Raw genomic sequence first — 24,803 nt, 5'->3', positions numbered from 1 at the left:
GCCCTAGCTACATAGAAATATGGAGGCCTATATGGATGACATAGTGGTCAAAACCAAGGACAAGGCGACACTTGTGCAAGATTTGGAAGAGACGTTTTCAAATTTGCGCAAGATCAACCTCAAGTTAAACCCTGAGAAGTGTGTCTTCGGTGTCCCGTCTGGCAAGCTTCTCGGGTTCTTTGTGTCGCAGCGTGGGATTGAGGCAAACCCATACAAGATCAAGGCTATCGAGCATATTGAGGCACCTAAGCGGATCATGGACGTGCGTCGGCTCACCGGTTGCGTCACCGCCATGAGCAGATTCATCTCCAAGTCCGCATAGCATGCCCTTCCCTTTTTCAAGATCTTGAAGAAGGCAGGCCCAATGGAGTGGACCCTGGAGGCCGAGGCAGCGCTGCAGGATTTGAAGAAATACCTCTCCTCTACCCCAGTGCTGGTTGTGCCCAAACCACAAGAACCATTGCTATTATACCTAGCGGCAACGAATCAAGTGGTTAGCGCCGCACTGGTGGCACAGAGGGAGGTCGACGAAGAGGTAGCAGCAATGGCAGAGTCGACGGATGGCGAACCAGAAGTCTCCCCGGCAGGGCCTGGTCCCGGCAAGGCTGGGCCCCCAGCAAGGTTTGACGCCAGTGTGACAGGGCCCACGCAACTAAGTGAAGTGGTGCAGAAGAAGAAGATGATTGAGCACCCGGTTTACTTCGTGAGCTCCCTCCTGTAGGGGGCTAGATCGAGGTACTCCGGTGTGCAAAAATTGCTCTTCGGCCTCCTTATGGCCTCGAAGAAGCTGCGTCATTACTTCCAAGCGCACGAGATCACCGTTGTCACCCGCCTCCCGTTGCAACGGATACTGCATAACCCAGATGCAACGGGGAGGATTGTGGAATGGGCCTTGGAGCTGCCAAGTTTTGGTTTGAAGTTTGAAAGCACCTCAACGATTCAGAGCAGAGTCCTGGCGGAGTTCATTGCTGAATGGACCTCGACGCCCGACGAAGAGATCCAGGAGACCACTCTCCCCGGCAAGGAAACAAGTCACAACTGGATTATGTACTGTGATGGGGCTTTTTCGCTACAAGGCACCGGTGCTGGTGTACTGCTCGTCGCACCCACCGGAGAGCACCTCAAGTACGTGATCCATATGCACTTTCCCAGGGAGATGTCGACGAACAACACTGTCGAGTACGAGGGATTGCTTGCCGGTCTCAGGATCGCGGCAGACCTCGGGGTCAAGAAGCTCATCGCCAGGGGTGATTCACAGCTTGTCGTTGATACGTCTCCAACGTATCTACTTTTCCAAACACTTTTGCCCTTGTTTTGGACTCTAACTTGCATGATTTGAATGAAACTAACCCGGACTGACGCTGTTTTTAGCAGAACTGCCATGGTGTTGTTTATTGTGCAGAAAACAAAAGTTCTCGGAATGACCTGAAAATCCACGGAGATAAGTTTTGGAAAATATAAAAAATACTGGCGAAAGAATCAAGGCCAGGGGGCCCACACCCTGTCCACGAGGGTGGGGGCGCGCCCTCCCCCCTGGGCGCGCCCCCTGTCTCGTGGGCCCCCTGACGCTCCACCGACCTCAACTCCAACTCCATATATTCCGTTTCACGGAGAAAAAAATCAGAGAGAAAGTTTCATCGCGTTTTACGATACGGAGCCGCCGCCAAGCCCTAATCTCTCTCGGGAGGGCTGATCTGGAGTCCGTTCGGGGCTCCGGAGAGGGGGATTCGTCGCCGTCGTCATCATCAACCATCCTCCATCACCAATTTCATGATGCTCACCGCCGTGCGTGAGTAATTCCATCGTAGGCTTGCTGGACGGTGATGGGTTGGATGAGATTTACCATGTAATCAAGTTAGTTTTGTTAGGGTTTGATCCCTAGTATCCACTATGTTCTGAGATTGATGTTGCTATGACTTTGCTATGCTTAATGCTTGTCACTAGGGCCCGAGTGCCATGATTTCAGATCTGAACCTATTATGTTTTCATGAATATATGTGAGTTCTTGATCCTATCTTGCAAGTCTATAGTCACCTATTATGTGTTATGATCCGACAACCCCGAAGTGACAATAATCGGGATACTTCTCGGTGATGACCATAGTTTGAGGAGTTCATGTATTCACTATGTGCTAATGCTTTGTTCCGGTTCTCTATTAAAAGGAGGCCTTAATATCCCTTAGTTTCCACTAGGACCCCGCTGCCACGGGAGGGTAGGACAAAAGATGTCATGCAAGTTCTTTTCCATAAGCACGTATGACTATATTCGGAATACATGCCTACATTACATTGATGAACTGGAGCTAGTTCTGTGTCACCCTATGTTATAGCTATTACATGAGGAATCGCATCCGACATAATTATCCATCACTGATCCAATGCCTACGAGCTTTTCACATATTGTGCTTCGCTTATTTACTTTTCCGTTGCTACTGTTACAATTACTACAAAACTATTATCTTTACTTTTGCCACTGTTACCATTACTATCATACTACTTTGCTACTAAATACTTTGCTGCAGATACTAAGTTATCCAGGTGTGGTTGAATTGACAACTCAACTGCTAATACTTAAGAATATTCTTTGGCTCCCCTTGTGTCGAATCAATAAATTTGGGTTGAATACTCTACCCTCGAAAGCTGTTGCGATCCCCTACACTTGTGGGTTATCAAGACTAATTTCTGGCGCCGTTGCCGGGGAGCATAGCTCTATTCTTTGAGTCACTTGGGATTTATATCTGTTGATCACTATGAGGAACTTGAAAGACAAAAGAACTAAGATTTTGCCCTCAACTACGAGGGGAGGTAAGGAACTGCCATCTAGCTCTGCACTAGATTCTCCTTCTGTTATTAGTAAGCTTGCGACACCTAAACCTGCTACTGCTATGAATTCTGATATGTCGCATGTTATTGATGATGCCACTTCTGCTATGCATGATACTTATGATGAAACTACTTCTGTGCGTGATACTACTTTGCCATTAGGTGAATTTCTTGATGAACAACTTGCTAGGGTTAGAGAGAATGAAATTATTAATGATGCTATTATTGATGATAGTGATGATGAAAGTTCTCCCCCTGATTATGAATTACCTGTTGTTCCTGAGGGTTATGTTATGAATGAGGAAGCTGCTAGAGCTATTTTTGCTTGCAAAGATAGATATGATCTTAAGAAGTTGTTAGCTAAATGGAAGCAACAATCTCTTAATGCTAGAATGAAACCTGACCCTGCTTTTGCTACTTCACCTATCTGTGTTACTGATAAGGATTATGAATTCTCTGTTGATCCTGAATAATTACTTTGGTTGAATCTGATCCTTTTTATGGCCTTGAATCTGAAACTGTTGTGGCACATCTTACCAAGTTGAATGATATAGCCACCCTGTTTACTAATGATGAGAAGTCTCGCTATTATTATATCCTTAAGATATTTCCGTTCTCATTAAAGGGTGATGCTAAGACTTGGTTTAATTCTCTTGATCCTGGTTGTGTGCGTAGTCCCCAGGATATGATTTATTACTTCTCTGCTAAATATTTCCCTGCTCATAAGAAACAAGCTGCCTTGCGGGAAATATATAATTTTGTGCAAATCAAAGAAGAGAGTCTCCCACAAGCTTGGGGGAGGCTTCTCCGATTACTTAATGCTTTGCCTGATCATCCTCTTAAGAAAAATGAAATACTTGATATCTTTTATAATGGACTAACCGATGCTTCCAAGGACTACTTGGATAGTTGTGCTGGTTGTGTTTTCAGGGAAAGAACAGTCGACCAAGCTGAATTACTATTGAATAATATGTTGACTAATGAAAATAATTGGACTCTTCCTGAGCCAATTCCTGAGGCAATTCCTGAACCAATTGAGCCAACTCCTGAGCCTATTCCTAAACCCACTCCGAAGAAGAGAGGTGTTCTATTTCTCAGTCCTGAAGATATGCAAGAGGCAAAGAAATCAATGAAAGAAAAAGGTATTAAAGCTGAAGATGTTAAGAATTTACCACCTATTGAAGAAATACATGGTCTTAATATACCGCCTGTTGAAGAAACACATTGTCTTGATAACCCGACATAGGTAGTAAAGGTAAATTCTCTCTATAGATATGATAAAGTTGAAATTCCCTTTACTAAATTTCATAGCCTATGCTTAGATGAATTTGATGACTTTATGGCTAGGCAAGAAAGTTTTAATGCTTATGTTGGTAGAGAATTAAAGAATAATGCTTTCGAGATAGGACGCTTGAGTGATTATATGGCTAGAGTTAAAGGTGAACTTAAACTCATTAGCAAATATGCTTCTATGGTTACCACTCAAGCTGAGCAAGTACTTAAAGCTCAAAGTGATTTGCTTGATGAATTAAATAATAAACATGACTTTGCTGTTAGAGTGGCTACTAGAACTGGTAGAATGACTCAGGAACCTTTGTATCCTGAAGGCCACCCTAAGAGAATCGAGCAGGATTCTCAGAGAAATAATTTAGAGGCACCTAGTTCTTCTAAAAAGAAGAAAAAGAAAAACGATAGGACTTTGCATGCTTCTAGTGAACCTGTCGTAGACACACCTGAGAATCCCAATGATATTTCTATTTCTGATGCTGAAACACAATCAGGTGATGAACATGAACCTAGTGATAATGTTAATGATAATGTTCATGTTGATGCTCAACCTAGCAAAAATAATGATGTAGAGATTGAACCTGCTGTTGATCTTGATAACCCACAATCAAAGAATCAACGTTAGGATAAGAGATATTTTGTTGCTAGGAAGCACGGTAGAGAAAGAGAACCATGGGTTCAGAAACCCATGCCCTTTCCTCCTAAACCATCCAAGACAAAGGATGATGAGGATTTTGAGCGCTTTGCTGAAATGATTAGACCTATCTTCTTACGTATGCGCTTAACTGATATGCTTAAAGTAAATCCTTATGCTAAGTATATGAAGGATATCATTACAAATAAAAGAAAGATACCGGAAGCTGAAATTTCCACCATGCTTGCTAATTACACTTTTAAGGGTGGAATACCAAAGAAACTTGGAGATCCAGGGGTACCAACCATACAAGGCTCCATAAAAAGAAATTATGTTAAAACTGCTTTATTTGATCTTGGAGCCGGTAATAGTGTTATGCCTCTCTCTTTATATCATAGACTTGAATTGAATAAGTTGACACCTACTGAAATATCTTTGCAAATGGCTGATAAATCAACTGCTATACCTGTCGGTATTTGTGAGGATGTGCCTGTTGTGGTTGCCAATGTCACTATCTTAACGGACTTTGTTATTCTTGATATTCCCGAGGATGATAGTATGTCGATTATCCTTGGTGGACCCTTTTTGAATACTGCAGGGGCTGTTATTGATTGCAACAAAGGCAATGTCACTTTTCATGTTAATGGTAATGAGCATACGGTACACTTTCCGAGGAAACAATCTCAAGTTCATAGCATCAATTCTATTGGAAAAGTTCCAACTATCATTATTGGAGGTTTTGAATTTCCTCTTCCTACTGTCAAGAAAAAGTATGATATTCTTATTGTTGGGGATGTTCATATCCCCGTTGAGGTAACCTAGTGTTATTCGAAATTTCTCCGGTTCCGTGTTATTCGGAATGAGTTTGTTAACAAGACTTGATCAACCTTGTTAGTGGATTCATTTTGATGATCATGAGATGGATGAAACTAGAAGGCACAACCTTCTGTACCCTCTTTTTACTTTCTGTTAATTAGAATAAATAAAGCAAAAATAGTATTATCTGTCTGTTTTCTGAATTATCCGTGCAATAAAAAATATCCCGAAAATAAAAGTGCTCCAAATGCCCTGCAAATTTAGTATGATTTTTATGGAATATTTGAGGATTTTAGGCACTGAAAACACTGCAGGAGGGGCAAGCACCTGGCCACGAGGGTGGAGGGCGCGCCCACACCCCCTGGGCGCGCCCCCTGTCTCGTGGGCCCACGGTGGCCCCCTCCACTTATTCCTGCACCCACACACTCCATCTTCTTCCCAAAAAAATCCCCATCCAGCTCAAGCACGAGTTCTAGCTCATTTTGCTGCGATTTTCGATCTCCTTGCTCAAAGCTCCATTCACAAAACTGCTTTGGGAGATTGTTGCTTGGTATGTGACTCCTCCATTGGTCCAATTAGTTTTTGTTCTAGTGCTTTATTCATTGCAAATTTTTGCTGCATAGGTGACCCTGTTCTTGAGCTTGCATGTCAAATTTATGAGGTCCCAAGTAATTCTAATGCATGATATAGGCTCTAGGCACTTGTAGGAGTAGTTGCTACCAATCTTGTTTAGTTTTATTCACTTTTATTTTGAAGTTACTAAAATTTCAGAAATTTTCAGAAAATGTTAAGGAGATTTTTGAGGGGCTCTTCTAGCCAAGGCTCCCAGGAAAAACAAGCTAAAGAGAAGGAAAAGGCCAAGTATAATCTTCCTCGCATAGCGGAAGTACGGCCGTGTGAATGGCCCTGTGACGATTTCTTGAGAGAAGCCGGGATTTATGAAGACTTTTATTCTTTGATCGAGAATGCAGGCCTCACCGATTTCCTCCACGACCGGATCGATCAGTATCTCTTACTCACCAATACTTTCGTGCAAAACTTTTATTATTATCCTAAGAAGTCACCGCCTTCAGTATCATTTCATTTATATGATGAATTCAAGGAAATGTCTTTACGTAATTTTTGCGCGGTATGTAAAATACCCTTTGAGGGTAAATTAGATGAACCACATCGTAAAGATGTGGATGGCTTTGTCAACACCATTACTGTAGGGGATCCAAAGAAGGGTTCCGATGCGAGAATCTCTAGCATACACTTTCCTGTTTTACGCTACTTTGCCATATTTGCTAGTCGATGCTTAATTGGTCGTGGAAATAGTGGAAACTTCAATGTTCCTGATATTATTATTCTTCTCCATGCCTTGTTTGGTGATAATAGTTTTAGTATGGGTGCCGTTATTGCTAAACGTCTAAGCCTGAATCGTACAAAAGGCCCCATCTTTGGAGGTATCTATGCTGCACGTCTTGCTAAATATTTTGAGATACCTATTAGGCACCATGAGAAAGAGGAGACAATATTGCCTCCTTACATTTTAGATTACAGGAGCATGGTAGCGCATGAGTTTATTGTTGACAACGAAGATAAGATGCTTCTGTATAACCTGAGATTTAATAAGAAACACAATGAGACTATTATTCTGCCTGCGCCTCTGTTGTTTGATTTGACTGCAGTTAATTATCTTGTCACGCCGGAAGCGGTGTACACTCATCGAGGCCAAGCATCCACTCCAGAGCCTGAGCCTGAGCCGGAACCTTCACTGGACCCTTATCGTGCATCATCTTACCAGTGGGATCCGGAGGAGATGGCCAGCCAGTGGTATCCTGATTACACCCCTCAGTACACCGGGGAGAGTAGCCGCGGTCCTTGGCAATAGACCAACTTAGGCCAAAAGCCTAAGCTTGGGGGAGTACGTATTTCTCACCGACTTTACATTCATGTTCACACACTATTCTAGTTGTCGGTGCTCATACTCTTTCATTGTATTATCCATGCTAGTTTAATTTTCTTTTTCTAGCATTCTTCTTGTGTGTTTGATAAACCTTAAGAAAAACCAAAAAAATTAGTTAGTTTAATTTCCATGCTTGTAGTAGAAATTAAAATGAAAACCCAAAAAGATTTCTCGTTCTTCTTTTACTTGTTGGGAGCTTTCCCGTGTAAATAGTTTTATTTTCTTTTCTTTCCTTTGGGGGTCGAGAGTAGAAGACCATATTGAAAATGTTTAGTGGCTCTCATATGCATGATTGTTTATTTAACTTAGAGCCCATATTACTTTGTCTTCTCTCTTGAGTTGAATGCTTGCAGATTCCAGCTTAGTCCAATGCACGTGCACTATTATTATTATACACATCGTTCGGTCGTGCAAGTGAAAGGCAATAATGACGATATATGATGGACTGATTGAGATGAGAAAGCTGGTATGAACTCGACCTCTCTTGTTTTTGTAAATATGATGAGTTCATCGTTCCTGATTCAGCTTATTATGAAGTAAACATATTTGCAATGACATTTAGAGATTATAGTTGCTTGTGCCATGCTTGATTAGCTATGAGTTATAATGGTTTACCTTGCGTGCCAACATGCTATTAAAATGATTATGATGTGGTATGATGGGATGGTATCCTCCTTTGAATGAATTGAGTGACTCGACTTGGCACATGTTCACGCATGTAGTTGAAACAAATCAACATAGCCTTCATGATATTTATGTTCATGGTAGATTATATCCTACTCATGCTTGTACTCGGTGTGAATTAATTTTAATGCATGTTCATGACTGTTGTCGCTCTCTCAGTTGGTCGCTTCCCAGTCTTTTGCTAGCCTTCACCTGTACTAAGCGGGAATACTGCTTGTGCATCCAAACTCCTTAAACCCCAAAGTTGTTCCATATGAGTCCACCATACCTTCCTATATGCGGTATCTACCTGCCGTTCCAAGTAAATTTGTATGTGCCAAACTCCAAACCTTCAAATGAAATTCTGTTTTGTATGCTCGAGCAGCTCATGTTTCAACTAGGGCTGCCTGTATCTTCCATGCTAGGTGGGTTATTCTCAAGAGGAGTGGACTCCGCTCCTCATTCACGAGAAAGGGCCGGTAACCGGGATGCCCAGTCCCATGATCCAAAAAGATCAAAGCAAATCAATATAATTAAACAAAACTCCCCCAGGGCTGTTGTTAGTTGGAGGCACTCGTTGTTTCGAGCAAGCCATGGATTGATGCTTGTTGGTGGTGGGGGAGTATAAACTTTTACCATTCTGTTTGGGAACTGCCTATAATGCATGTAGTATGGAAGATATCGCCATCTCATAGTTGTTGCGTTGACAGTGAAAGTATGCCGCTCAAAATGTTATTCATCTCTATTTTAAAATCGAGCTCTGGCACCTCTACAAATCCCTGCTTCCCTCTGCGAAGGGCCTATCTATTTACTTTTATGTTGAGTCATCACCTTCTTATTAAAAAGCACCCGCTGGAGAGCACATTGTCATTTGCATTCATTACTATTGGTTTATATTGGGTATGACTTGACTGGATCTCTTTTACCATGAATTACAATGTCTAGCCAGTTCTTGGTCTTTAAAGGTGCTCTGCATTTATGTTTTGCGGTCTCAGAAAGGGCTAGCGAGATACCATTTTGTTATATCATATTATGATTGTTTTGAGAAAGTGTTGTCATCCGAGTTTTATTATTATGGCTCGCTAGCTGATTATGCCATGATATGAGTAATTGTGAGACCTAAGTGTTATTGTGAGTATGGTTAGTTCATAATATTTGCTGAAAACCTGAATGCTAGCTTTACATATTTACAATAACAAGAGCAAATAGAGTTTGTAAAAGTTTTTCTTTATCACTTTCAGTTTATCAACTGAATTTCTTGAGGACAAGCAAAGGTTTAAGCTTGGGGGAGTTGATACGTCTCCAACATATCTACTTTTCCAAACACTTTTGCCCTTGTTTTGGACTCTAACTTGCACGATTGGATTGAAACTAACCCGGACTGACGCTGTTTTCAGCAGAACTGCCATGGTGTTGTTTATTGTGCAGAAAACGAAAGTTCTCGGAATGACCTGAAAATCCACGGAGATAAGGTTTGGAAAATATAAAAAATACTGGCAAAAGAATCAAGGCCAGGGGGCCCACACCCCGTCCACGAGGGTGGGGGCGCGCCTCCCTGTCTCGTGGGCCCCCTGACGCTCCACCTAACCTCAACTCCATATATCGTTTCGCGGAGAAAAAAATCAGAGAGGAAGTTTCATCGCGTTTTACGATACGGAGCTGCCGCCAAGCCCTAATCTCTCTCGGGAGGGCTGATCTGGAGTCCGTTCGGGGCTCCGGAGAGGGGGATTCGTCGCCGTCGTCATCATCAACCATCCTCCTCCACCAATTTCATGATGCTCACCGCCGTGCGTGAGTAATTCCATCGTAGGCTTGCTGGACGGTGATGGGTTGGATGAGATTTACCATGTAATCAAGTTAGTTTTGTTAGGGTTTGATCCCTAGTATCCACTATGTTCTGAGATTGATGTTGCTATGACTTTGCTATGCTTAATGCTTGTCACTAGGGGCCCGAGTGCCATGATTTCAGATCTGAACCTATTATGTTTTCATGAATATATGTGAGTTCTCGATCCTATCTTGCAAGTCTATAGTCACCTATTATGTGTTATGATCCGACAACCCCGAAGTGACAATAATCGGGATACTTCTCGGTGATGACCATAGTTTGAGGAGTTCATGTATTCACTATGTGCTAATGCTTTGTTCCATTTCTCTATTAAAAGGAGGCCTTAATATCCCTTAGTTTCCACTAGGACCCCGCTGCCACGGGAGGGTAGGACAAAAGATGTCATGCAAGTTCTTTTCCATAAGCACGTATGGCTATATTCGGAATACATGCCTACATTACATTGATGAACTGGAGCTAGTTCTGTGTCACCCTAGGTTATAGCTATTACATGAGGAATCGCATCTGACATAATTATCCATCACTGGTCCAATGCCTACGAGCTTTTCACATATTGTGCTTCGCTTATTTACTTCTCTGTTGCTACTGTTACAATTACTACAAAAATGCTATCTTTACTTTTGCCACTATTACCATTACTATCATACTACTTTGCTACTAAATACTTTGCTGCAGATACTAAGTTATCCAGGTGTGGTTGAATTGACAACTCAACTGCTAATACTTAAGAATATTCTTTGGCTCCCCTTGTGTCGAATCAATAAATTTGGGTTGAATACTCTACCCTCGAAAGCTGTTGCGATCCCCTATACTTGTGGGTTATCAGTCGTCAGGCAGGTCAACAAGGATTATCAAAGCCCATTGATGGAGGCTTACCTGGATGACGTGAGGAAACTGGAGGAGCGCTTTGATGGTATACAGGTAGAGCATGTCCCCCGAGTGGAGAATTACATCGCCGACTACCTGTCGAAGCGCGCCGCCCTCAAGCTACCTGTGGAACCAGGTACTTTTGTGCTTCGGTTAACTCAACCATTCGTTGAACCATCAACAGAGTAGAACAAGCGAAGGAAGTCCGGCCCCGGCAAGTACTTCCCCACCGAGCTCCCTGGAACCGCCGGCGAAGATGTTGCCGTGGATACCGAGCCTGCCGTGGGACAACCGACTCCGGCGGGGCGCCAAGCCCTTGCCATGGAGACAACTGTTCTCGCGGTGGAGGAAATGCCTTTGGTCCTTGCCGTCGAGCCACAGGATCCAGCATGGGCGCAGCATACCGTCCGATTCCTCCAAACAGGGGAGCTTCCTGAGGAGCAGGAAGAAGCAGAGAAAGTAGCCCGCCAGTCTGCTCTGTACCAGTTCGTTGATGATGTTTTGTACAGAAAAAGACTGAATGGAGTGAAATTGAGGTGCATCTCCCGGGAGGAAGGACTGGAGCTGTTGCCGGAGATACACAGAGGCATATGTGGCTCCCACATAGGGTCGAGGGCCCTTGTCGGCAAGGTTTCTTCTGGCCCATAGCCCTCCAGGATGCGACGACACTAGTAACCAAGTGTGAAGCGTGCCAGTTCCATTAAAAGAAGCTTCATCAGCCTGCTCAAGCCTTGCAGACAATCCCTCTCTCCTGGCCATTCTCGGTCTGGGGGCTCGACATACTGGGCCCTTTTCCCCGCACCGTCGGGGGCTTTGAGTACTTGTATGTTGCAATCGACAAGTTCACAAAGTGGCCGGAGGTGGAAGCAGTGAGGAAGGTGACCACACAGTCGGCCATCAAATTCTTTAAGGGACTAGTTTGCCGGTTTGGTGTGCCAAACAGTGTCATCAACGACAACGGCATGCAGTTCACAAGCCACACCTTCATGCAATGCATTGAAGACCTCGGCAACAAGGTCTGTTTTGCCTCCCTGGCACACCCACGGAGCAACGACCAAGCGGAGAGGTCAAATGCTGAAGTGCTGCATGGCCTGAGGACGAAGACTTTTGGCAGGCTGCACAAGAGCGGATGGCGCTAGATTTATGAGTTGCCGACGGTTCTTTGGTCGACCAGAACGACGCCAAATCGAGCCACCGGCCAGACACCCTTTTCCCTGGTATACGGGGCAGAAGCAGTTCTCCCCACGGAACTCATATACGGGTCACCTGAGTGCTCGCTTATGATGAGCTTGAGCAAGAGCGATTGCGGCAAGATGACGCGACGCTCCTCGAGGAAGATCGTCTTCGGGCGGCTGTGAGAGCAGCACGCTACCAGCAAGCCTTGCGCCGCTACCATAGCCGCAAGGTTCATGCCCGAAGCTTTGAGGAAGACGACCTTGTTCTTCGGCGCGTTCAGTCGGCCAAGAATTCCAACAAGTTGACGCCAAAGTGGGAAGGCCCTTATCGGGTAACACGAGTCACCAGGCATGGCGCAGTCCTCCTGGAGACCGAAGATGCCATTCCAGTGAGCAACTCCTGGAACATCGAGCATCTTCGCAAGTTTTACCCATAAGCCACGGCTGCCGGGCCCCCCGGCAAGCCACCTTTTGTACAAGCCTTACCGAAAGGCATGTAACCCTGTGTACAAAGCGAGGCGCATACCCTGAGCATAAATAAATGAAGCGCTGGCGCCCTAAGTTATAGCATGCATGCTAGATTGAGTCTCTCCCTCTGTTAGGGTTGATAGTGCTTAGCGGCGACTAACCCCTAGCATGGAGGTCGAGTTTGCGTCTCTTTGTTCATGTCCATCCTCTTTGGTTCACAGGCTACATAAATGTTTCTGCCAAGTTAAGTGGGAAGAGGAGAACAAGCCGGCGCTCCAGCCCCGGCAAGCCAAGCTTGCCGGGGGCTGAAGACACGAAGGTCCGACCACGGCGAGCTAGGGGTGCCGGGGGCTGCGGATTCAGATAAGTTTTCTTATCCCCTGTTGTGCATTTCCGTATAAGATTGGGACATATGAAACCTCGTTTTTCTCCATGACTGCTGTGCTCCCCTCATTCCTACCACCCAAGAACTTCTTCTTGGTTCGGAATCTGGTTGTAGCCGCGGCGGCAAGGAAGCAAGCATAGGGCCCACCCCTACTTCGCGCCTGCCTCCGCCAAAGGCGTGAGTATGGTCGAACGGAGTAGGGGAGCGGCAAGGCCTGCTGCCGGGCAACGGTGTTTATATTGAAAATAACAAGGGTTTGTTCCTTGGTATGGGCTTTGCTCACACACACAAGACCCGACAGGCACCCTTTTTCATTAATATGTTCCATACAGGTACAGTTCATACTGAATGTAAACATAAACAAGGGGATTACAGGTTTTAGGTCTAACTAAGGCCCGTAGGCTTACAAGCTAAAAAAAGATAAGGTGCCCGTAATCCCTTCCTTGTCCCTCTCCTCAGGAAATGGAACAAGAAGGCAAAAGGACAGAAGGAGCGCCTAGGCGAGGTACGAGCGGCAGAAGGCACCAAGAGAACATGCCGACGGCCGCCTAGGGGAGGGCTGGTGGTGATGGTGCCGGGAAGAAGGCTGGAAGATGAGGCAGCGGTCCGTCAATACACTACGAAGGCGTCGGTGCCATCGTACTCTGATTTGACGGCCCGCCACCCGCCTTCTTCGCCTTCTCCGGCCTTCCCACGCCAGCCTCCCAAGGAGACAACCCCGAGAAGTTCAAGGAGCCAGCTCCACCAAGGGAAGGGGCCCGGTGCAGATGCTGCTGCTGCCGGCGCCGACCCGGGGCGGCGGGTCCGGCACCTAGTCGGACCCGTCATCCTCTCGCCTGCTGCCCTCGCCGTCGCTGCCGCTGTCCTCCTCGTCACTCTCACTTGAGGACGAGTCTTCGTCATCCGAGGAGCTTTCCACGCAGCACTTCAGGCGAGTTCCGAAATCGCCAAAGACCTTGACGGAGAGGAGGCCATTCTTCATTAACTTGAAGTAGAGAATGAGCCCCTCCGTCAGGCTGTGGATGCGAGCAAAGGTTTTCCACCCTCGGCGAAGATACATGATGTGAGGGGCCGAGAAATCAACGTCGGCCCATGTGCCGCTGTTCCCGCAGCCCCTGATGTGCAGCCTCAGCGCCTGCGACGGGTCGAGCTCCATCTCCTGAGCGAATGGAGTAGGGAGACGAAGACGACGGCGCGCCGGCCGGCGCAGCCTGACGAAGAACTCGCGGGGGTTGTCACCGACGTGGCCCTTCATTGGGGGAAGGACTCCTGGCGGAGGCGAGGCCGATGCGCCGCCCCGTCCTCCTCTTCCCCGAGCGCCACGCCGGCCTCGGCCTCGCCCCCTCCCCCTTCCCCTCGCGGCCGGCTCCGCCACCATGGACTCTTGGGAAGGAGCGGCGCGTTGTCGAGCAGAGACCCTCGCCGCCACCGTCGAAGCGTCAGCGCGCCCTCTCGCCATGGCAGAAGGGAGGAAGAAGCAGGGATGGGAGGAGCGGATGGCGAAGGACTGAGGGGTGCCATCCCTCCCGCTCCCCTCCTTATACAGGGGCAGGGTCAGGGCTCCGCCGCCCCTCTCAGCCAATCCCGCTCATTGAGGTGACAGCGGGCGAGGCCGTCGACCGCGCTTCCCGCCCAATTGAAGGCGCGTGGGTATCGACCCACGCGCGCACGTCTTTCCATATTCCGCGCGCCTGTCACCCGCCCTGCACCGTGCATGCAGCATACGTGGCGCAAACGGCGGGCGTAATGGGACGCGTGGAACGACGGTTCCCAGGCATTGAGAGTAAATAAGCAGCGGCCCTGCAGTCTCGAAGGGACACGCAAGCCACCTCTTAACTATTCACCGCAAGATGACGCAAGCGTGCTTCGATCACCCCCGCGCGCGATCACCACGCCATGTGTTCAACGCGAATCGTGGGGAAGCGCAGCGGGCGGAAAAACCACCTCGATAAAATCAACCCCGCCTGCCCGCGCACCGTTTTGGGCCTGGCCCAACAACGTGTCGCACTTATGTGTGGCCCAAACCCGGGGGCTCCTGTCGGTGTAAAGAAGTAAGGGCACTACTTCGTACCCCTTTACCTGTGCACAGGCAGTCAGAGCCACGCCTGTGGCCACACTTGAGCAGGGCAAGGACAGGGAGTCATGACTACAAGACGGTCAAAGCAATGCCAAGATGCAAAGAGCAGGAGGGCGAGGTGGACTCCCCCGGCAAGACCCTTGCCGGGGCAGCCTTCGCAGCCACGGCAAGAACCTTGCCGGGGCGACTTCCCTAACGCCGGCAGAGCGCACCACCCTTGAGCCCCAGGTTTTCCAACGCCACCAACCACGTTGGGACCAAGGCTCGGGAGGCGCCTCCGTGATGGCATGCAGATCTTCGTGAAGATCAGAAACACTCCAAGTCAGATGAGGCTTAGAAGACGACGAACCTTGGCGAGATCCTTGCCAAGGAAACCCACAAGACCCCCGGCAAGATCCTTGCCAGGGACGACCACAACACCACGGCAAGACCCTTGCTGGGGCCCCGGCAAGGCCCTTGCCGAGGACATCCGCGGGGCCACAGCCAGGCCCACGCCCGCCAAGTTTCCACTACCGCTCCCATGCAGCTGCCAGCCCACCAGCTAGGCAGGCGCCTGCGTGTCGACGTGAGGCTTCGAAGCCAACTCTACACATGCCTACATGGTGGCATGCAAATCTTCGTGAAGGCCCTACCACCGCGCCACCTCAGCAACCTGCCAGCCTACATGGCGCTAACCGCCTCGCTATCCCAGGCGCGTGTCAAGGCAGGACGAAGCGGCGGTAAAGCGAGAGGGACACCTAAGAGGCGCATTAAATGCGTCTTTCCCGTTTGGCTAAGCGATAAGCTTAGCCACAGTACCCCGATGCCACCTCCTATGTGCCACTGTGGCGATCTCCTTGCCTATAAAAGGAGGCCCGAGGCATCCAGGAGAAGGATTCGGACCCTTGGACAAGTTACGCCCATTGTAGCTAGCTCAAGAACTCCAAGAACACAGATATACACACCAAAGCAGGACTAGGGTATTACGCGTCCGCGCGGCCCGAACCTAAGTAAACGACCCGTGTGCCTGTGCTGATTGCTGATCCCGCTCTTCTCACGACCCCGCGCCCCGCAAACGTAGTAGGGATTCTTGTGATCCCATAGGTGTCGTTTCCACTGACACGTTTAGTAACACGGTTGATGTTGTCGAACGTCTTCACGATCCAACCGATCCAAGTACCGAACGTACGGCACCTCTGTGTTCAGCACACGTTTAGCACGATGACGTCCCTCGAGCTCTTGATCCAGTTAAGGATGAGGGAGAGTTCCGTCAGCACGACGGCGTGGCGACGGTGATGATGATGTTACCGGCGCAGGGCTTCGCCTAAGCACTACGACGATATTACCGAGGTGTGTAACTGTGGAGGGGGGCACCGCACACGGCTAAGACAAATCTTGGAGTGCCTTTGGGGTACCCCCTGCCCACGTATATTAAGAAGGGAGGGAGAGAGGCCGCCCCCCTAGGGGTGCGCCAAGAGTATGGAGTCCTACTAGGACTTCCAAGTCCTAGTAGGAATCCCTTTCCTTTTCGGAGTAGGAGGGAAGGAAAGAGGGAAAGAGAGAGGGAGTAGGAAAGGGCAAGGGGGGCGCCGCCCCCTTCCCCTAGTCCAATTCGGACCCATGGGGGGGCACCTCCCCTTTGGCCTGCCTCCTATTTTCCCGTATGGCCCAATAAGGCCCATTACTTCTCCCGGTGAATTCCCGTAACTCCCCCGTACTCTGAAAAATACCCGAATCACTCGAAACCTTTCCGATGTTCGAATACAGCCTTCCAATATATGAATCTTTACCTCTCGACCATTTCAATACTCCTCGTCATGTCCATGATCTCATCCGGGACTCCGAACAAACTTCGTTCATCAAAGCACATAACTCACAATACGAATCGTCAACAAACGTTAAGCGTGCGGACCCTACGGGTTCGACAACTATGTAGACATGACCGATACATATCTCCGGTCAATAACCAATAGCGGATCCTGGATGCTCATATTGGCTCCTACATATTCTACGAAGATCTTTATCGGTCAAACCGCATAACAACATACATCATTCCCTTTGTCATCGGTATGTTACTTGCCCGAGATTCGATCGTCGGTATCATCATACCTAGTTCAATCTCATTACCGGCAAGTCTGTTTACTCGTTCCGTAATGCATCATCCCGTATCTAACTCATTAGTCACATTGCTTGCAAGGCTTATAATGATGTGCATTACCGAGAGGGCCCAGAGATACCTCTTCGATACACGGAGTGACAAATCCAAATCTTGATATATGCCAACCCAACAAAACACCTTCGGAGACACCTGTAGAGCAACTTTATAATCACCTAGTTACATTGTGACGTTTGATAGCACACAAGGTGTTCCTCCTTTATTCGAGAGTTGCATAATGTCATAGTCAGAGGAATATGTATAAGTCTTGAAGAAAGCAATATCAATAAAACTTAACTATCATTATGCTAAGCTAACGGATGGGTCTTGTCCATCACATCATTCTCCTAATGATGTGATCCCGTTCATCAAATGACAACACATGTCTATGGTCAGGAAACTTAGTCATCTTTGATTAACGAGCTAGTCTAGTAGAGGCATACTAGGGACACTTTGTTTTATCTATGTATTCACACATGTATCAAGTTTACGGTTAATACAATTCTAGCATGAATAATAAACATTTATCATGATATAAGGAAATAAAACAATAACTTTATTAGTGCCTCTAGGGAATATTTCCTTCATATACGTCTCCGTCGTATCTATAATTTTTGATTGTTTCGTGCAAATATTATACAACTTTTACATATTTTTGGCAACAATTTATATGATTTATTGGACTAACCTATTGATCCAGTGTCCAGTGCCAGTTCCTGTTTGTTGCATGTTTTTTTTGTTTCACAGAAAATCTATATCAAACAAAGTCCAAACGGGATAAAAATTTACGGAGAATTATTTTGGAATATATGTGATTTTTGGGAGGTGGAATCAATGCAAAACGGGGCCCACAGTGCCCACAACCCACCAGGGCCGCCTGGGGGTGCCAGGCGCACCCAGGTATCTTGTACCCTCCTCGAAGGTTGGTTGGGACCCATCTTCTGGCGCCAGAAAGATAATTTATGGAAAAAATGGTGTAAAAATTTCAGCGCAATCGGAGTTAAGGATCTCCTAGAATTTCAGAAACCGTGAAGGGTCAGATCTAGGGAACGCGAAACAGAAGAGAATAGAGAGGGAGATCCAATCTTGGAGGGGCTCCCGCCCCTCCGCCGCCATGGAGGCCACGGACCAGAGGGAGAACTCTCCTCCCATCTAGGGGGAGGCCAAGGAGGAATAAGGAGGGGGGCTCTCTCCCCCTCTCTCCCGATGGCGCAGGAGTGCCGCCGGGGCAAGGATCGTGATGTTGGGTAACGTAGCCTGCAATTTCAAAAAAATTCCTACGCTGACGCAAGATCTATCTAGGAGATGCATAGCGACGAGAGGGGGATAGTGTGTCCACGTACCCTCATAGACTGAAAGCGGAAGCGTTAGCTTAATGCGGTTGATGTAGTCAAACGTCTTCTCGATTCAACCGATCAAGCACCAAATGTATGACACCTCCGAGTTTTGCACATGCTCAACTCGATGACGTCCCTCGAAATCTTGATCCAGCAAAGTGTTGAGGAAGAGTTTCGTCAGCACGACGGCGTGGTGACGGTGATGGCGATGTCATCCGCGCAAGGCTTCGCCTAAGCACTACGACAATATGACCGGAGGAGTAAACGGTGGAGGGGGGCACCGCACAAGGCTAAGAAACAATTGATGTGCTTAGAGGTGCCCCCACCCCCGTATATAAAGGAGGGAGAGGGGAGGAGGCCGGCCCATGTGGGAGGAGTCCCACTTGGACCCCTAGTCCAATTCGCTCCCCCTTTCCTTTTACCGGAAGGGGAAAGGGGGAAGGAGAGGGAGGAGGAGAAGGAAAGGGGGGCTGCGCCCCGTCCCTTTGTCCAATTCGGACTCCCCATGGGGGGGCACGCCACCCCCTTGTGGGCTGCCTTGCCTCCCCTCTAGGGCCCATATGGCCCATATCTTTCCCCTGGGGGTTCCGGTAACCCCTTCGGTACTCCGATATGTACCGGATACATTCCGAAACACTTACGGTGTCCGAAAACGATCATCCAATATATCAATCTTTACCTCTCGACCATTTTGAGACTCTTCGTCATGTCCGTGATCTCATCCGGGACTCCGAACAATCTTCGGTCACCAAAACACATAACTCATAATACAAATCGTTATCGAACGTTAAGCGTGCGGACCCTACGGGTTCGAGAACTATGTAGACATGACCGAGATACATCTCCGATCAATAACCAACAGAGGAACTTGGATGCTCATATTGGTTCCTACATATTCTACGAAGATCTTTATCGGTCAAACCGCAATGACAACATACGACATTCCCTTTGTCATCGGTATGCTACTTGCTCGAGATTCGATCGTCGGTATCTCCATACCTAGTTCAATCTCGTTACCGGCAAGTCTCTTTACTCGTCCCATAATGCATCATCCCGTAACTAATTCATTAGTCACATTGCTTGCAAGGCTTATCATGATGTGCATCCCGGAGTGAAAAATCCTAATCTCAATCTATGCCAACCCAACAAACATCTCCGGAGATACCTGTAGAGCATCTTTATAATCACCCAGTTACGTTGTGATGTTTGATAGAACAAAAGGTATTCCTCCGGTATTCGGGAGTTGCATAATCTCATAGTCAAAGGAATATGTATAAGTCATGAAGAAAGCAATAGTAATAAAACTTAACGATCATTATGCTAAGCTAACGGGTGGGTCTTGTCCATCACATCATTATCCTAATGATGTGATCACGTTCATCAAATGACAACACCTGTCTATGGCCAGGAAACTTTAACCATCTTTGATTAACGAGCTAGTCAAGTAGAGGCATACTAGGGACACTTTGTTTTGTCTATGTATTCACACATGTATCTAGTTTCTGGTTAATGCAATTCTAGCATGAATAATAAACATTTATCATGATATAAGGAAATATAAATAACAACTTTATTATTGCCTCTAGGGCATATTTCCTTCACTCTCCCACTTGCACTAGAGTCAATAATCTAGATTACATTGTAATGATTCTAACACCCATGGAGTCTTGGTGCTGATCATGTTTTGCTCGTGGAAGAGTCTTAGTCAACGGGTCTGCAACATTCAGATCCATATGTATTTTTCAAATCTCTATGTCTCCCTCCTTTACTTGATCACGGATGGAGTTGAAGCGTCTCTTGATGTGTTTGGTTCTCTTGTGAAATCTGGATTCCTTCAGTAAGGCAATTGCTCCAGTATTGTCACAAAAGATTTTCATTGGACCCGATGCACTAGGTATTACACCTAGATTGGATATGAACTCCTTCTTCCAGACTCCTTCATTTGCTGCTTCCGAAGCAGCTATGTACTCCGCTTCACACGTAGATCCTGCCACGACGCTTTGCTTGGAACTACACCAACTGACAGCTCCACCATTCAATATAAATACATATCCGGTTTGCGACTTAGAGTCATCCGGATTAGTGTCAAAGCTAGCATCGACGTAACCATTTGCGATGAGATCTTTGTCACCTCCATAAACGAGAAACATATCCTTAGGCCTTTTCAGGTACTTCAGGATGTTCTTGACCGCTGTCCAGTGATCCACTCCTGGATTACTTTGGTACCTCCCTGCTAAACTTATAGCAAGGCACACATTAGGTCTGGTACACAGCATTGCATACATGATAGAACCTATGGCTGAGGCATAGGGAATGACTTTCATTTTCTCTATATCTTCTAGAGTGGTCGGGCATTGAGTCCGACTCAACTTCACACCTTGTAATATAGGCAAGTACCCTTTCTTTGATTGATCCATTTTGAACTTCTTCAAAACTTTATCAAGGTATGTGCTTTGTGAAAGTCCAATGAAGCGTCTTGATCTATCTCTATAGATCTTGATGTCCAATATATAAGCAGCTTAACCGAGGTCTTTCATTGAAAAATTCTTATTCAAGTATCCTTTTATGCTATCCAGAAATTCTATATCATTTCCAATCAACAACATGCCATTCACATATAATATTAGAAATGCTACAGAGCTCCCACTCACTTTCTTGTAAATAGAGGCTTCTCCGAAAGTCTGTTTAAAACCATATGCTTTGATCACACTATCAAAGTGTATATTCCAACTCCGAGATGCTTGCACCAGTTGTCATTGGAGTAAGTCTAACAGTAAGAGTAGGAGGTACGTAGGAGGAGGCAAGGCCCTAGCTACGGCAAGGTTGTACACGTGAGTTTACGAGTTCAGGCCCCTCTCGGAGGAGGTAACAACCCTACGTCTCGGTGCCCGGAGGCTTGTCGACTGGAATATGCATGTGAGTTATAGGGGGTGCGAACCCTTGTGCCAGAGGAGGGGGTGGCTTATATAGAGTGCGCCAGGCCCCTCCAGCCCTTAGTTACACAGGGTTCAATGTAAGTTAAGACATGGGCGTTACTGGTAATGCTTGCTATAATGGCTATTAATGTCTTTAAGACTACGGAGTGAACGCCTGACCGTTGCCATCCTGGGGTGGCTTTAGATCTTCTGTACTCCGAGTGATTCATCGTATGGTCGAGTGACCCTATCTTGGTTGAGTGGAATTGGGGTATCCGAGTGGAATAGCTGGTCGAGTGGATTACACATCAAGGTGATTTCAGTTGGTATCCTCTGTTGTACTTTGAATGTCTTTGACTCTAGGGCCGTGTCCTTGGGTAGGGCGTCTAGGTCAGGCCTATGACCGTACCCTAGGTACATGTCATCATCATTAGCCCCCGAATGGATTGAGGTCCGAGGGAAGAAGGGTTGGAGTTGGTTCCGACTCGATTCCATGCTTCAAAGGCATTTCATCGGAGTCTGGAAATCATACTGGAACTTCAACCTTGCATCAGTCGCCTTGATTGATTCTGAGGTCGTAGAGTGAATCGGAGTGTGAAATCTTCGGCGCGATTGATTGCTCTGCGGTTCCCGGATCTCAAGGGATTCGAAATTTGGGAGAAGCCCGCGGGACGGAGGGTGGCACAGTAAGCGGAATAGATAGACAGGGGCGCCTTGATTTCTATGCCACCTTTTCCACCATGTATCGAGCGGGCGTCAGTTGCGGGATATGGTGGGATTGCTCGGGCCCACGGGTCAGCCACTCAGAAGGGGCCCCCATAAAAGGCGCCTAGGCCAATGCATGACACTGTGCATCCCATTCCATCCCCTTCCTCTCTGCTTCTCCACCACGCCCTCCTCTGATCTCGATGCTTCGGCCACCATGGTGAAAGACAAGACGGCGGCCCTAGAGCATGCGAAGAAGGCGACGGCGGCGGCGAAAGGCAAGAAGACGACTCGGGGACATCGTCGCGGTCCGGTCTGCCGCCCGGTTGGATCCGGGGGGACTAGATCCACTCCACCGTCGAGCAGGAGGATTTGTAGAGGATTGCTGAGGACGACATGATTGTCGTCAGATCTTGGAGGCTGTCGGAGGGGGAATCTGGGCCCCAGTCGTGCGAGGGTGAGCTTGTCCTCCTCACCACCCATGTCGATCAAGGTTTTTCTCTTCCTCCGCATCCATTCTTCCGGGGTTTCTTGAACTTTTTCGGTGCTCAGATTCACCCCCCCAAACACAATCACGTATCTTGCTGCGTTCATCTCGTTGTGTGAAAACTTCTTGGGATGTCAACCACACTAGGGTCTGTTCAACAACATCTTCACTTGTCGTTCTCAATCGGTGAAGAAAGCAAATCTGACTGATGAAAAGACGCACGTGATCCAGATGTGTGGGGGTTTAGGGATTCAAACTAGGGGTAGAAGTACTTTTCCTTCCATGACCCTTCCCGAGTTAGTCAGGGGATGGCATTCGACCTGGTTCTACTGCAAAGACGTCCCAACTCCTGGCCAGTCGACTGGTCTCCCCCTTTCACTATGGAGAGACTCCGCCAACCTTCTTCACTGATTGTGACCCCAGAGGAGAAAGGTGAGGCGTCCCATTTAGTCGACCAGGTCGTTAACTTAGTCCGGGAGGGTGTGACTTGCATGGATCTGCTAGAGGTGTTCCTCAGTCGACGCATCCAGCCTCTCCAAGCCCGCGATCACCTGATGTGGATGTACTCGGGCCCTGGAGATACTGCTCGGGCCCACCCAGAGGAGGTCGGCGAGGAGACGGTGGCTCAGTGGCTGCGGAGCATAACGGGAAACAAGGATAACCCCAGGGGATCCAGGAGGGTTCTACCATTCGACACTGACCACGCGCCAGAAGAGGCCAGGCTCAATATACCGAGTGTTTCCTCCTTTTGATCTGCAAATGCTCTTCAATCTGACTAATACTTGTTAACTTGCATCTTGCAGATTTATACCTAGATGTACTCGATGCCAAACGGGGAGCAACTCCAGGAGGGAGTGGAGAGCGAAGGTGGAAGCGCCGACTGGCAATCTGACGATTAAAGTGGAGATGACAGAGAAGACTCCAGCAGCAGCGAGGAGGTTGACTCGCTGCCCCACTCAAAGCATCGTTCCAAACAATCCCAAGATCCTGCAGGTGGGCGCGGCAAAGCAGTTCCACCAAGCACGCAAGTTCCAAAGCGCACTCAGACCTCGACTCTAGATCCGTCGGAGAAGGCCGCTAAGCAGCCCAAGATTATCCCACCGAAGCCTCGGAAGGCTCTGCCCAAGATCAAGGTGGATGTTCCTGTTGCTTCTATGTAAGTATTTTGTTTCTCCTCTTTGTTTTCATTTTGATCGGGAACGTCTTTTCTTGTTTGACCGAGTGAAGTTGGGAACTTTCAGTGTTGCTACTTCTGGGACGTCCATGGATATTGACAAGGAGCAGGACGGCGCGGAAACCGCAGACGTGGCCACTTCCGGGGCAGGTACAGCTCCACAGCCATGCTCTTACTTCACTAACTGTTCTGGTGGTTGATTGAACCTTTACGGTCGAATGTTTTGCAGCACCAATGAATGTTATCTTACTTCCATACGATGACAATGATGAAGAAGTGCCACAAAGGAACACAGGGAGAAGGGGTAGGACTCTGAGTAAGAGGGTGCCTGCCAGCAAAGTGTCTCACTCGACATCAGCATCAGAACCAGTCGTTCAGCAACTTGGCGATCCAGTTTGGACTTCTGTTTCTTTTGCTGATCCATTGTCGACTGACCAGCCTTCGGCATCGACTGCTCAGGCCCCTGCTCCGAGTGTGCAACTTCAAGCTTCAGCTCCTCTGGCTACCTTGTCTATTCCAACAACCCCTCTTTTTGTTGCCCATCACGTTCCTGAGGACCAGGTAGGCGCTGCCAAGGAAGCCATGATCCAGGCCGGCTTAATGATGGACCAAATGAAGGTGGTGTATGAAACCATCAAGGCCACCTATGATGCCAGCTGCTCTTCAAACCAACGTTCGAGTAAGTGGGATTGTAAGTTGATTTCTGATCGGCTTTTAGCTTGATCTTTGCACTGTTAGGATATGCTACTTGAAAACTGTTGTTTTATTATTCTTAAGATGCCAATCTGTTTCTTGCATCCTTACACCCAGTGGGTGTGTTATGTAGTTGTGTGTAGCTCTTTTCACTCGAATTAGACAAGTCATGTCACTACAAAAAAAAGACACATCCGTGACATTTTGGGCCGAACGAATTTTTTTTCTGTCATACTTATGACACTTCTATGACGATAATTGTGACAAAACTCGGTATCATCATAGATGTGGTGGGCTCCTACTTCTATGACAAAAAATCATGATAGAAAATGGGCTTTTCGTCCTGGGCGGGCCGGAGACACAACTG

This window comes from Triticum aestivum, chromosome 1D (genome assembly GCF_018294505.1).
Source record: "Triticum aestivum cultivar Chinese Spring chromosome 1D, IWGSC CS RefSeq v2.1, whole genome shotgun sequence".
Taxonomy (NCBI): Eukaryota; Viridiplantae; Streptophyta; class Magnoliopsida; order Poales; family Poaceae; genus Triticum; species Triticum aestivum.
This window is presented reverse-complemented; position numbering follows the sequence as displayed.